The sequence below is a fragment of the Nycticebus coucang genome, chromosome X (assembly GCF_027406575.1).
Source record: "Nycticebus coucang isolate mNycCou1 chromosome X, mNycCou1.pri, whole genome shotgun sequence".
Classification (NCBI taxonomy): Eukaryota; Metazoa; Chordata; class Mammalia; order Primates; family Lorisidae; genus Nycticebus; species Nycticebus coucang.
This window is the reverse complement of record NC_069804.1, coordinates 120,187,133-120,199,614: the sequence shown is the minus strand read 5'-3', so window position 1 is coordinate 120,199,614 and position 12,482 is coordinate 120,187,133. Positions and strand designations below refer to the sequence as shown.

General features: G+C 39.1%; 1 pseudogene; it reads right to left on the bottom strand.

Moving 5' to 3' along the window:
- Nucleotides 1-10,772: 10,772 nt before the first annotated feature.
- LOC128578583 (uncharacterized) lies at nucleotides 10,773-10,864 on the bottom strand (annotated as a pseudogene).
- Nucleotides 10,865-12,482: the final 1,618 nt, after the last annotated feature.

Here is a 12,482-nt window from a genome sequence, read left to right as displayed (position 1 = left end):
ACTAGCCAGTCCCCTAAGTAGTTATGGTTATGCGTTCATCTTCTATAGCAAGTCTGTGATAATGAACCTGGAGGGGCTGCATTTTACTAGCATCAATTTGTTGTTTTATAAAGGCCATGACTTTGTTAAAAAGAAAAGGTCCTAGTGACAGTAATATTAGTAAGCCAAGGAGGGGCCCTACAAATGGAAGGAGATAAGCAGAAAGCCATATAGCCCACTCCAAAACGGGTTGTCCATAATTTTTTTTTCCTCTAGATTATCTTGTAATTTCTTTATTTTCTCTCGAACAATTCCTGATTTATTTGCATAAAAGCAGCATTTTTCCTGTAATGCTAAGCAGATGCCTCCTTGGTCAGCCGTTAGAAGATCTAAACCTCTTCTATTCTGTAGTACTACTTCAGCTAAGGAATCTAATTGATCTTGAAGATCTTTAACTGTTCCTGATAGGGCTTGTATTATCTTCTGCCATAAGTTGAGATAGTTCAGTATATTTATGTACAGCAATGCCCATACCGGCGGTACCAGTGGCTATGCCAGGAGTGATTCCCAGAGTGGCCAAGAGAGGGAGAAATTGGATAGCCCTTCTAGAACGGACAGATATATAATCAAAGGATGGTGTAGGTAAAGATTCATTTCCATTGACTATATCTATATCGGGAAGCAAAAGGGGGATAGTACATAATCCTGTCCAATTAGTGGGCAGAATGGTATATGCCAAGTTATTGCCACAAACAAATACCATATCATTGGGAGCACACGGGGAATAAGTAATATTGATGACTTTAGTGCAATTGGTCAAAGAGAGTATGTCAATATCAATAGCATAACTGTCGTCTCTATAAGGGGAGACAATACAAGGTGCTTCAGAAAAGATAGGTTGTACTGGTAAAGGCATGATGGTCATGCAGTTATTAGATGATAATTCAATGGAATTAACATTGATAGCAATAGGCATAGATAGTCCTAAATGAAGGCATAACCAGCAATTTTGAGCCAAAGAAGGGTTGGATTGATTAAGTAACCAATGTGTGATGTCTAGCGTTTTCAGGGTTTGGGGATCTAGATTTGCATATTTATTTTTGGGTAAAGCTATTGGATGGTAGTTAAATTTAGGAGACATGTGGTTTAAAATGTTTTCCAGTTGCTTTTGGACTATATTCTGTCTCACCTGATCTTGGGGTCCACCTCCATCAGAGACGTGCACAGGTGGAGTCTTATTCCAGCAAAATGTTTTTCCTACTGTATCGGTACAGCCAGATTGGGCATATTTATTTGAGGTCCCCTGGACCTGAAGGACTGTGTCCCACTCGCCTCCAAATGTCCCCAAAAAATGTCTGGTCAAGATTGCTGTAAAATAGGTATTATTATCTGTACCAGTACATAGTTGAACCCGCTCATAACAGGTATTATGTACAGATGGATGGAATTCTATACAAGGGCGTGGTCCAGGCTTGTTATTAAAGGTGGGGATAATTTTAGCCTTTTTGCTACAGACCCATGCCTGTGCTCCATGAACATTTTGTCTCATTACTAAGTATGCTGTTTTATCACCACAATCTATATTTAGGAGAGGGGTTGTCTCACCGTTCTAGGTGCCACCATGGCACTCGCAAGGAGTACCAGTTAATTTTTGTAAGAGTGCCCGAGCCTCATTGGGATTACTGAAACCATCTTCATTTTTTCGTATTAGGAGAGAGATTCCAGCAGTAGCCACATCCAGGTGATCATAGTTACCTGCAAAGAGAAGGAAAGAAAGCCTTCTCAGGGGGTCTTTTGCTCCCTGGATTTAGAGGTGATGATGTTATCTACTTGTTTGACCAGTCGTTCAGGTAACCATCATGCTGCTTCCATCTTCTGTGAATATATGCATACAGCACCTCTACCCCAAATTAAAACCGGATTGGGGCCACGCCATTTATTATCTAATGGATCTTTCCATAGGGCAGTGGCAAAATCCCGTTTAGTATCTGGGTGCCAGAAGCGGTCTGCTGCAGACTGGCCGTCTTGGTCCAGTGTAAAAAAATTTAAAATGAGTAATGAATGGGATAAGAGATTTCTTGGGGACCCCTTAACAGGGTACCATTCCCCCTTTATTTTTTCTAAAGTGTTTTTAAGAGATAAGTGGGCACGTTCTACTATGCCCTGTCCCTGTGGGTTAAATGGTATACCAGTAATGTGTTTGATACCGAGGTGTTTACAGAAGGTGTTAAATGTATGTCCTGTGTATCCTGGACCATTATCAGTTTTAATTTGTTTAGGGGTGCCTAGTACAGCCATGGTGGCTAGTACATGGGCAATGACATGTTTGCCAGCCTCCCTTGACTGGCCAGTGGCATAAATAAATCCACTGAAGGTATCTATGGTTACATGAACATACTTGAGTTTTCCAAATTCAGGTAGGTGAGTAACATCCATTTGCCAGATGGCATTGGGTATGAGACCTCGAGGATTTACTCCTAGATGGGGAGTAGGGAGTAGAATTACACAAGAAGGGCATTGCTTTACGATGTGGTGGGCTTGTTCCCGGTTAATTTTAAACATGAGTCTAAGGGTGTGAGCATTTAGATGATGTAATTGGTGAGCAGCGGAGGCTAATGTGATCCGATCAGGCTCTGTGATGGTTTGGGCAGTACAGAATAAGTGAGTGGCTTCGTCCACTCTGCGGTTACCATCAGTTAGGGGGCCAGGTAAATTGGAATGAGCCCTAAAGTGTCCAATGAAAAAAGGGGAGGGTCCTTTGGTGTATAAGATTTTGGAGTTGCAAGAAAAAGGTAGCAGTTTCTGATACATGTTTGATTTGCGCTGCTGTCTCTAAAAAGGGAACTGAATGAGCTAAATAAGCACTATCAGTATAAATATTCAAAGCTCGATTGGGAAATGCGGAGAAAACTGCAATAACTGCTTGAAGTTCTACAATTTGTGCAGAATTTGATTTTACCTGAAATTGTACAATCTCTGTATTAAAGGTGTAAGCTGCATGACCAGAAGAGGAGCCATCTGTGAAAACTAATAAGGCATTGGGCAATGGGGAATTGGAGGTTCTTGTAGGAAATACAAAGTCATGTGTACTAATAAATTGTAATAATTTATTGGGTGGATAATGATTGTCAAGTTTACCTGAATAAGAAGCACAAGCAATAGGCCAATGTTCTGTAGTTTGAAATAACCAATTAATTTGTGCCTGAGAATAAGGCTGTATAATGATATCTGGTTCTTTACCAAAGTATTTTTTACTATTTTCCCTTCCCATACTGATGATATCCGTGACAGCCTGATAATAGGAATAAATAACTTTCGTGGGAGAAGCAGGTAAGTGTATCCACATTATGGGGGCAGTTTGCCAAAATACTGCTGTGGGTGTAAGAGAAGTTTTACAAATGATGTAACTCAGGGGCTGAGTGTAATCTATGGTTGTAACAAATTGTGAATGAATAGCTTGTTGTACTAATGCTAAAGTCTGATGGCCTTCTTCTGTTAATGTTCTAGGAGAATTGGGGTTGCTATCGCCTTGTAAAATAGCAAATAAAGGTTTTACATCCCCTGTGGTTAGTTTTAAGTAAGGTCTAAGCCAGTTTATATCCCCTAAGAGCTTTTGAAAATCATTTAGTGTTTTTAATTTGTCCAATCTGAAGGCAGCTTGAGTATTAGTAATTCTGGGTCCAGTTAGGTGGAAACCAAGATAAAGGTAGGGATCTTTTAGCTGAACTTTTTCCGGGGCTATTTGAAGTCCCTGGTTTGTGAGGGAGGATGATAAATCACCGTAACATAGTAAAACCTGCTGAGCATTCTGTCCAGCAATAAGAATATCATCCATATAATGAATGATGTACATGGAGTTCCAGTGAAGCCTAGTTTCCTGAATAGCTGCGGCAACAAATTTTTGGCATAAGGTGGGGCTGTTGGCCATGCCCTGTGGTAAAACTTTCCATTGGAATCTTTTCATAGGTTCCTTGAAGTTAATAGAGTGGAGACTGAATGCAAATCTTTTTTTATCTAATGGATGGAGTGGTATAGTGAAAAAACAGTCTTTAAGATCAATGATAATTTTACAGTAACCAAGAGGGATGGCTACTGGTTGCAACGCCCCCATGAGGACCATACTGGAGTTTACAGCTCTTAAATCTTATAATAGTCTCCATCGCCCTGATTTCTTTTTTATGACAAAGATTGGAGTGTTCCATGGGGAGTTGGTTTCCTCTATATGCTCAGCTTTTAGTTGTTCCTGCACTAACTGCTGAGCGGCTTCTAATTTTTCTTTTGAGAGGGGCCATTGATCAACCCATACAGGCTTGTCACTTTTCCAAGTGATCTTATCTGCATGGCATGCAGGAATGTCAATAGCCCTTAAGATAAATTTCCTAGCCCTTTTTTGTTTGTTTTTCCAGTAATTTATAGAGGGCTGGGAATGCTTGATTCCTCTCTGTTTGATTCCTCATCACTCTCTAGTGAGATAAGATCTTCTTGCTCATTAAGCTGACAGCTAGGAGGAGTGCCTCTAGCAGCCCCAAAATCCTGGGATGGATCTTGGTATTTAATATCCCTTTCTTTGTGGTGATGTAACAGTTCTTCTCCCTTTTTTATAACATCCACAACTGCGGGGCAAACACTGCGATAGCTAATAATATCATTAATGAGATTCCAGTACGAGAAAGCATGACTGGTATTTTTTCAGGTCCAAATACCTGATAAAAATCATTTAAAGCATCACCTACTCTTTTCCATCTTTTCTCATCTATGGTTCCTTCTTGAGGAAACCAAGGACAGACTTCTTTTAAGAAGTCAAAATGCCCCATGATCATACTAATGTACACAGCTATGGTTTAATAAAAATAAATAAAAAAAAGAAGTAAAAAAATTGAAATAGCTGTTTAATTTTGACCTTTACTCCTCGTGTCCTGAGTGCATCTCTTAACTGTTCCACAAATAACTCATGCTGACTGACTTCTTGCCCCATGATTGCTACTACTCACCGAGATCCTCGTTCCAGTGCAGCAGGCTACTGTGTGGCCAGGTCTCAATGTTTCTCTGAGCTGGCCGGCTGCCTCCAGTAGCTTCTTCACCTTTTACCTCATATCCAGGTCCCTGATTGGGGGCCACGTGACCCGGCCCGTGGGTCAGTCAACAGGGATACCTGGAGGAGGGGGTGAGAATGAAAAAGGGGCAAGGGGCGCGAAGAATGGAGACAAGACTGGAGTCTGATCAAGTCTCGTTTATTGCAAAGTTCTTCCAGGGTATATAAGGGTAGGTGAAGGAGGAGGTTTACATCACCAGGTATCCAAGCAACCTGGCCTTGGTGGAGATAAGTTCCAAATGGCAAGCTTGCAAGTTTCGCTCACGTGATTTATGAGAAGAGGCCTGGCGTTTGCAGAGAAATAGAAACTTAAGTCTGTTAGTACCGGAAATAGCACTTGGCCTACAAGATAGATGCTGTGGTGTCAGCCTTCCACAACTCCTTCCATCAGGCTGGCTACAAAATAGAAGGGGACTTTTGCTATTACCTAATGCAAGCCAATGGAAAATACTTAAAACTTTGCATCAGTCTTTTCATTTTGGCACTGAAAGTACCTATCAAATGGCTAAAGCTCTCTTTAATAAAAAAAAATTTTTAAAACCATAAAACAAGTAACAAGGACTTGTGAGGTATGTCAAAGAAACAATCATTTAAATCACCATCTAACTCCCCCTGGTATACAGAGACAAGGTAAACATCCAGGTGAAGATTGGCAAATAGATTTCACTCACCTCCCTAAAGTACCTGGTATAAATTATTTGCTGGTATTTGTGGATACTTTTACTAATTGGGTTGAAGCATTCCCTCATAGAGCAGAAAAGGTTCAGGAAGTTGTAAAGGCTTTAGTATATGAGATTATCCCCAGGTCTGGACTTCTTCAGAGTTTACAAAGTGATAATGGGCCAACCTTCAAGGCAATTGTGATACAAGGAATATTTAAAGCCCTGGGCATAAAAAAACATCTACACTGCTCTTGGAGGCCCCAGTCCTCTGGGAAGGTAGAAAAATTGAATGAGTACAGTTACAAAAGCTAACTCAAGAGACTCATCTCCCTTGGACTAAATCTCTTTCCATTGTTCTTCTTAGAATAAGAAATTTACCTCAGAAACTCAGCTGTAGCCCATTTGAATTATTATATGGAACAGGCTTTTTAACTAAATATTTATTATTAGATCAAGAAACTACAGATTTAGTAAAACATTTTACTTCTTTAGCTAAATTTCAACGAATCCTTAAAAACCTCCCAACTAATTTTTTTTTTTTTTGAAGGCTTCACAAACATTTATTCTACTGTGGTAGTTCCACCTCTTATCATTTATAGTCCTGGGGGTCAATACAATTATATATATATATATATATATATATATTATAAAATATATAATTTTCTTGCTAGGCTCCATCTTTTTTTTAATTATTATTATTATTATTTTATTATTGGGGATTCATTGAGGGTACAATAAGCCAGGTTACACTGATTGCATTTGTTAGGTAAAATCCCTCTTGCAATCATGTCTTGCCCCCAGAAGGTGTGGCACACACCAAGGCCCCACACCTCACCCTCCTTCCCTCTCTCTGCTTTTTCTTCCCCCCAACCATGACATTAATTGTCATTAATTGTCCTCATATCAAAATTGAGTACATAGGATTCATGATTCTCCATTCTTGTGATGCTTTACTAAGAATAATGTCTTCCACTTCCATCGAGGTTAATACGAAGGATGTAAAGTCTTCATTTTTTTTAATAGCTAAATAGTATTCCATGGTATATATATATATATATATATATATATATATATATAAATATATATATATATAAATCTCATATATATGTATATATATATATATATATATATATATATATATATATATATATCACAGCTTTTTAATCCATTCCTGGGTTGGTGGGCATTTAGGCTTTTCCCACATTTTGGAGATTGTAAATTGAGCTGCAATAAACAGTCTAGTACAAGTGTCCTTATGATGAAAGGAATTTTTTCCTTCTGGGTAGATGCCCAGTAATGGGATTGCAGGATCAAATGGGAGGTCTAGTTTGAGTGCTTTAAGGTTTCTCCATACTTCCTTCCAGAAAGGTTGTACTAGTTTTCAGTTCCACCAGCAATGTAAAAGTGTTCCCTTCTCTCCACATCCACGCCAGCATTTGCAGTTTTGAGACTTTTGTGATGTGGGCCATTCTTGCTGGGCTTAGATGGTATCTCAGGATGGTTTTTATTTGCATTTCTCTAATATATAGGGATGATGAACATTTTTTCATGTGTTTGTTAGCCATTCGTCTCTCATCTTTAGAGAAGGTTCTATTCATGTCTCTTGCCCATTGATATATGGGATTGTTGGCTTTTTTCATGTGGATTAATTTGAGTTCTCTATAGATGCTAGTTATCAAGCTTTTGTCTGATTGAAAATATGCAAATATCCTTTCCCATTGTGTAGGTTGTCTCTTTGCCTTGGTTATTGTCTCCTTGGCTGTACAGAAGCTTTTCAGTTTAATGAAGTCCCATTTGTTTATTTTTGTTGTTGCAATTGCCATGGCAGTCTTCTTCATGAAGTCTTTCCCCAGGCCAATATCTTCCAGTGTTTTTCCTATGCTTTCTTGGAGGATTTTTATTGTTTCATACCTTAAATTTAAGTCCTTTATCCATCTTGAATCAATTTTTGTGAGTGGGGAAAGGTGTGGGTCCAGTTTCGGTCTTTTACTTGTGGATATGCAGTTCTCCCAACACCATTTATTGAATAGGGAGTCTTTCCCCCAAGGTATGTTCTTGTTTGGTTTATCGAAGTTTAGGTTGTTGTAAGATGTTAGTTTCATTTCATGGTTTTCTATTCGATTCCAAGTGTCTATGTCTCTGTTTTTGTGCCAGTGCCATGCTGTCTTGACCACTATAGCTTTGTAGTACTGACTAAAATCTGGTATGCTGATGCCCCCAGCTTTATTTTTATTACTAAGAACTGCCTTAGCTATACGGGGTTTTTTTCTGGTTCCATACAAAATGCAGAATCATTTTTTCCAAATCTTGAAAGTACGATGTTGGTATTTTGAAAGGAATGGCATTGAATAAGTAGATTGCTTTGGTAGATGAGTACAGTTGGGAAGTATAGACATTTTAACAATGTTGATTCTGCCCATCCATGACCATAGTGTGTTCTTCCGTTTGTTAAAATCCTTTGCTATTTCCTCTCTGAGGATTTCATAATTTTCTTTATAGAGGTACTTCACCTCCTTTGTTAGGTATATTCCAAGGTATTTCATTTTCTTTGAAACTATGGTGAAGGGAGTTGTGTCCTTAATTAGCTTCTCATCTTCACTGTTATTGGCATATACCATGGCTACTGACTTGTGGACATTGATTTTATATCCTGAAACTTTACTGTATTTTTTGATGACTTCTAGGAGTCTTGTGGTTGAGTTTTTGGGATTCTCTAAGTATGAAATCTTGTCATCAGCAAAGAGGGAGAGTTTGACCTCCTCTGCTCCCATTTCGATTCCCTTTATTTCCTTGTCTTGCCTAATTGTATTGGCTAGAACTTCTAGCACTATGTTGAATAGTAAACAAGGTGACAGGACAACCTTGTTTGGTTCCAGTTTTAAAAGGAAAAGCTTTCAGTTTTACTCCATTCAGTAAAATATTAGCTGTGGGTTTCTCATAGATAGCTTCAATCAGTTTTAGAAATGTGCCACCTATGCCTATACTCTTCAGTGTTCTAATTAGAAAAGGATGCTGGATTTTATCAAATACTTTTTCTGCATCTATTGAGAGGATCATATGATCTTCATTTTTGCCTCTGTGAATATGGTGGATAATGCTTATGGTCTTGTGTATGTTAAACCAGCCTTGCATCCCTGGGATGAAACCTACTTGATCATTATGTATGCCTTTTTTGATGATAAGCTGTAATCTATTGGCTAGGATTTTGTTGAGAATTTTTACATCTATATTCGTGAGTGAGATTGGTCTGAAATTCTCCTTTTTGTTTGGGTCTTTTCCTGGTTTTGGTATCAGGGTGATGTTTTCTTCATAGAATGTGTTGGGGAAGATTCTTCTACCTCGATTTTTTGGAATAATTTCTGCAGTACAGGAATAAGCTCTTCCTTGAAGGTTTGATAGAATTCTGGTGTGAAGCCATCTGGACCAGGGCATTTTTTGGTTGGAAGATTTTTTTATTGTTTCTTTAATCTCAGTGCTTGAAATTGGTCTGTTCAGGAGCTCTATTTCTTCCTGGCTAAGTTTAGGGAGAGGGTGTGATTCTAAATATTGATCCATTTCCTTCACATTGTCAAATTTCTGGGCATAGAGTTTCCGGTAGTATTCTGAGAAGATCTCTTGTATGTTTGTGGTATCAGTTGTTATTTCCCCTTTGAGTAGGAATAAGGAGAGAAATGGAGTGGGACTGGAGGGAAGGGGAGAGGTTTAATAGAGGGAAGGTAAACTGTGGGACCACACCTATGGAGAATATTGCAAGGGTACAAGTCAAAAAGAAAAAAAAAAAGATTTGAATGCAGTTTTCACACACCTAGGTCAGTTTTCCTACTACCTCCAAATCAATGTATGTCATTTGTCATCAACTGAGGTTAGAACTTAGGGAAATGCCTCATTGAGGGGTGAAAAATGGAGTATAACTGCCTCCTCTGAGATGTGAAAAGGGAAGGAGGATAGAGACAGAATGAAAGTAACCCTGTGTGTCTAGAGTACAGCCATGAAGGAGGAAAGTAGTAAGTGATGAGGGCAAAGTAGTCAGACCTTCAGGAGTGTTGGCCTTGGTTGGTCATTATTTTGGATTGTAAGTAAAAGGGAATGCATTGGAGAGCTTCAAGCAGGGCCTGATACGGTTTGAATGACGGAAAATGGTAGAATCACAGATGTTTCTGAAAGTGGAAATGACCGATCTCCTGTTCTCTGGGTACTCTTTAGAGATAGCACCCTAGGTTTCTTCCAAGTTTCTGAATTTTTGTGTGTATGTGTATATATGCATTAAAAATTATACAAGCAGACACATTGGCTCACACCTGTAATCCTAGCACTCTGCAAGACTGAGGAGGGTGGACTGCTTAAAATCAAGAATTAGAAACCAAACTGACCAAGAGTAAGATCCCCTCCCAAATAAAAATAGAAATCCTAGCCTCCAAGGACACTCTACCCAGGGTGACAGAGTGAGACTTTGCCTCAGAATAAATAAATAAATAAATAAATAATTCCCACACTATTCATCCGCTTCTCAAAATTATGTCCTCACAAACACTTGCACATGAATATTTATAGCATCATTACTCATAGTAGCCAAAATGTCCATGAACTCATAAAGTGATAGCTAAAATATACTATGTGTATACAATGGTATATGATTAAACCATAGAAAGGAATACAGTGCTGATTCATGCTACAACATGGATGGACTGTGAGAATGACACTAAGTGGAAGCAGCAAAACCCTAGACACCACATATTTTATAGTTCTCTTTTCCTGAAATGTTGAGAATAAGCAAATATACAGAGACAATAGGTGACTGGTCACTTAGGGATAGGAAGGCTAAAAGGTTTGAGTGAGGAGGTGATAGCTAGCGGGTAAAGAATTGCTTTTGGAGGGTTGGTGCCCATATCTCATTGAATAGGGCACTAGCTAGCAGGTAAAGAATTGCTTTTGGAGGGTTGGTGCCCATATCTCATTGAATAGGGCACTAGCCACATACATCCTTCCTCCCTCTCTTTCTCTGTCTCTTTCTCTCTCTCCTTTCTTTTCTTTCTTCCCTTTCTGTCCTCTCTTCATCTCTTTCTCTCTGTTCTACACATTCAGGTAAACTTCAGTGAAAAACTATAGAAGTGATCCCTGAAAGTATAATCTTGAACTTTATAATTTAAATGAGTGAATTGTGGAATGTGTGAATTATATCTTAATACCGCTGTTATTTTTTAAATCTCTGGCCTATTATCTATTATGTAAATAGATAAATATTCTCAATAAAATATAAGCATGTAGCCAGGTAAAGTGGCTCATGTCTGTAGTCCTAGCACTTTGGGAGGCAAAACAAGGCAGATCACATGAGTTCAGAAGCTGGAGATCTGCCTGAGCTACAGGGAGACCTGGCCTCTAAAAATAGCTGGGAGTTGCAGCAGGCACCTGTAGTCTTAGCTACTCCAGAGGCCAAGGCAAGGAAATTGCTTAAGCCCAGGAGTCTGAGGTTGCTGTAAGATATGTGACACCCCGGCACTCTACCAGGAGCTACAAAGTGAGACTCAGTCCAAAAAACAAACAAACAACAACAACAACCACAACAACAAAAACACATATGCATGGTTGAGAACCATAGCTCGTACCTGTAATCCTAAGACTTTGGGTGGCCCACACAGGAGGATCACTTGAGGCCAGGAGTTCCAGAACACCCTGAGCAACTTAGTGAGGCCCTATTTGTATAAAAAATGCAAAACTTGATCCGGCGTGGTAGCATGTGCTGTAGTCCCAGCTGCTGAGGAGACTGAATGCAGGTGGATCACTTGAGCTAAGGAGCTTGCTTTGCTGTGAGCTATGATGGCAAATGGGGAACACTGTCTCAAATACATAAGACATACTGTATATGCACAGAAAATGTCTGGGAGCATACAAAATATTTTACATATGTTGACAAGTGGGATTTATTACCAGGAATGCAAGTCTAGTTCAATATGGGAAAATCAACATATAGAATATACTACCTTAACGGAATAAATAACAAAAGCCACAAATCATCTCGACAGATGCAGAGAAGGCATTTGATAGATGCAATAAATCTTCAAGATGACAGTCATTTAAAAAACTAAGATTAGAAGTCATTTAAAAAACTAAGATTAGAACTTCTTCAGTAGTATAAAGGACAGCCACAGATGATTCGATAGATATAATGTGTTATATTTATACAATGGAATATTTTTAACAATCAAAAGGAATGAAGTGCATATTTATGTTACAATATGAATGAATCCTAAAAACATTATGATAAGGGGGAAAAGCCAATTACAAAAGACCACAATAGTATGATTCCACTTACAAGAAAACATCAATGCTAGGCCAATTGCTTAGGGTTAGAAGTGAGGTGGGGGAGGGTGGTGGGGAAGATGAAAGTAACTGCTAGTAGTTATTAACTTTATTTGGATGGAGGTCTTACTCTTGCTCAGGGTGGTCTCGAACTCTTGAGTTCAAGAAATCCACTCATCTCGGCCTCGCAGAATGTTAGGATTGCACTTGTGAGCCACTGCTTGAAGTTGTGATATTTTAAAAATCTTCCTCTTGGGCCAGGCATAGTTTTTCATCCCTGTAATCCCAGCACTGTGGGAGGTCCAGGCAGGTGGATTCACCTGAGATAAAGAGTTCAAGACTAGACTGAGAATGAGATCCCAGTCTCTAAACAATAGAAAATAGCCAGGCCTTGCGCAGGCTCCTGTAGTCCCAGCTGGGCACAAAGTTCACTTGAGCCCAACACTTTGAGG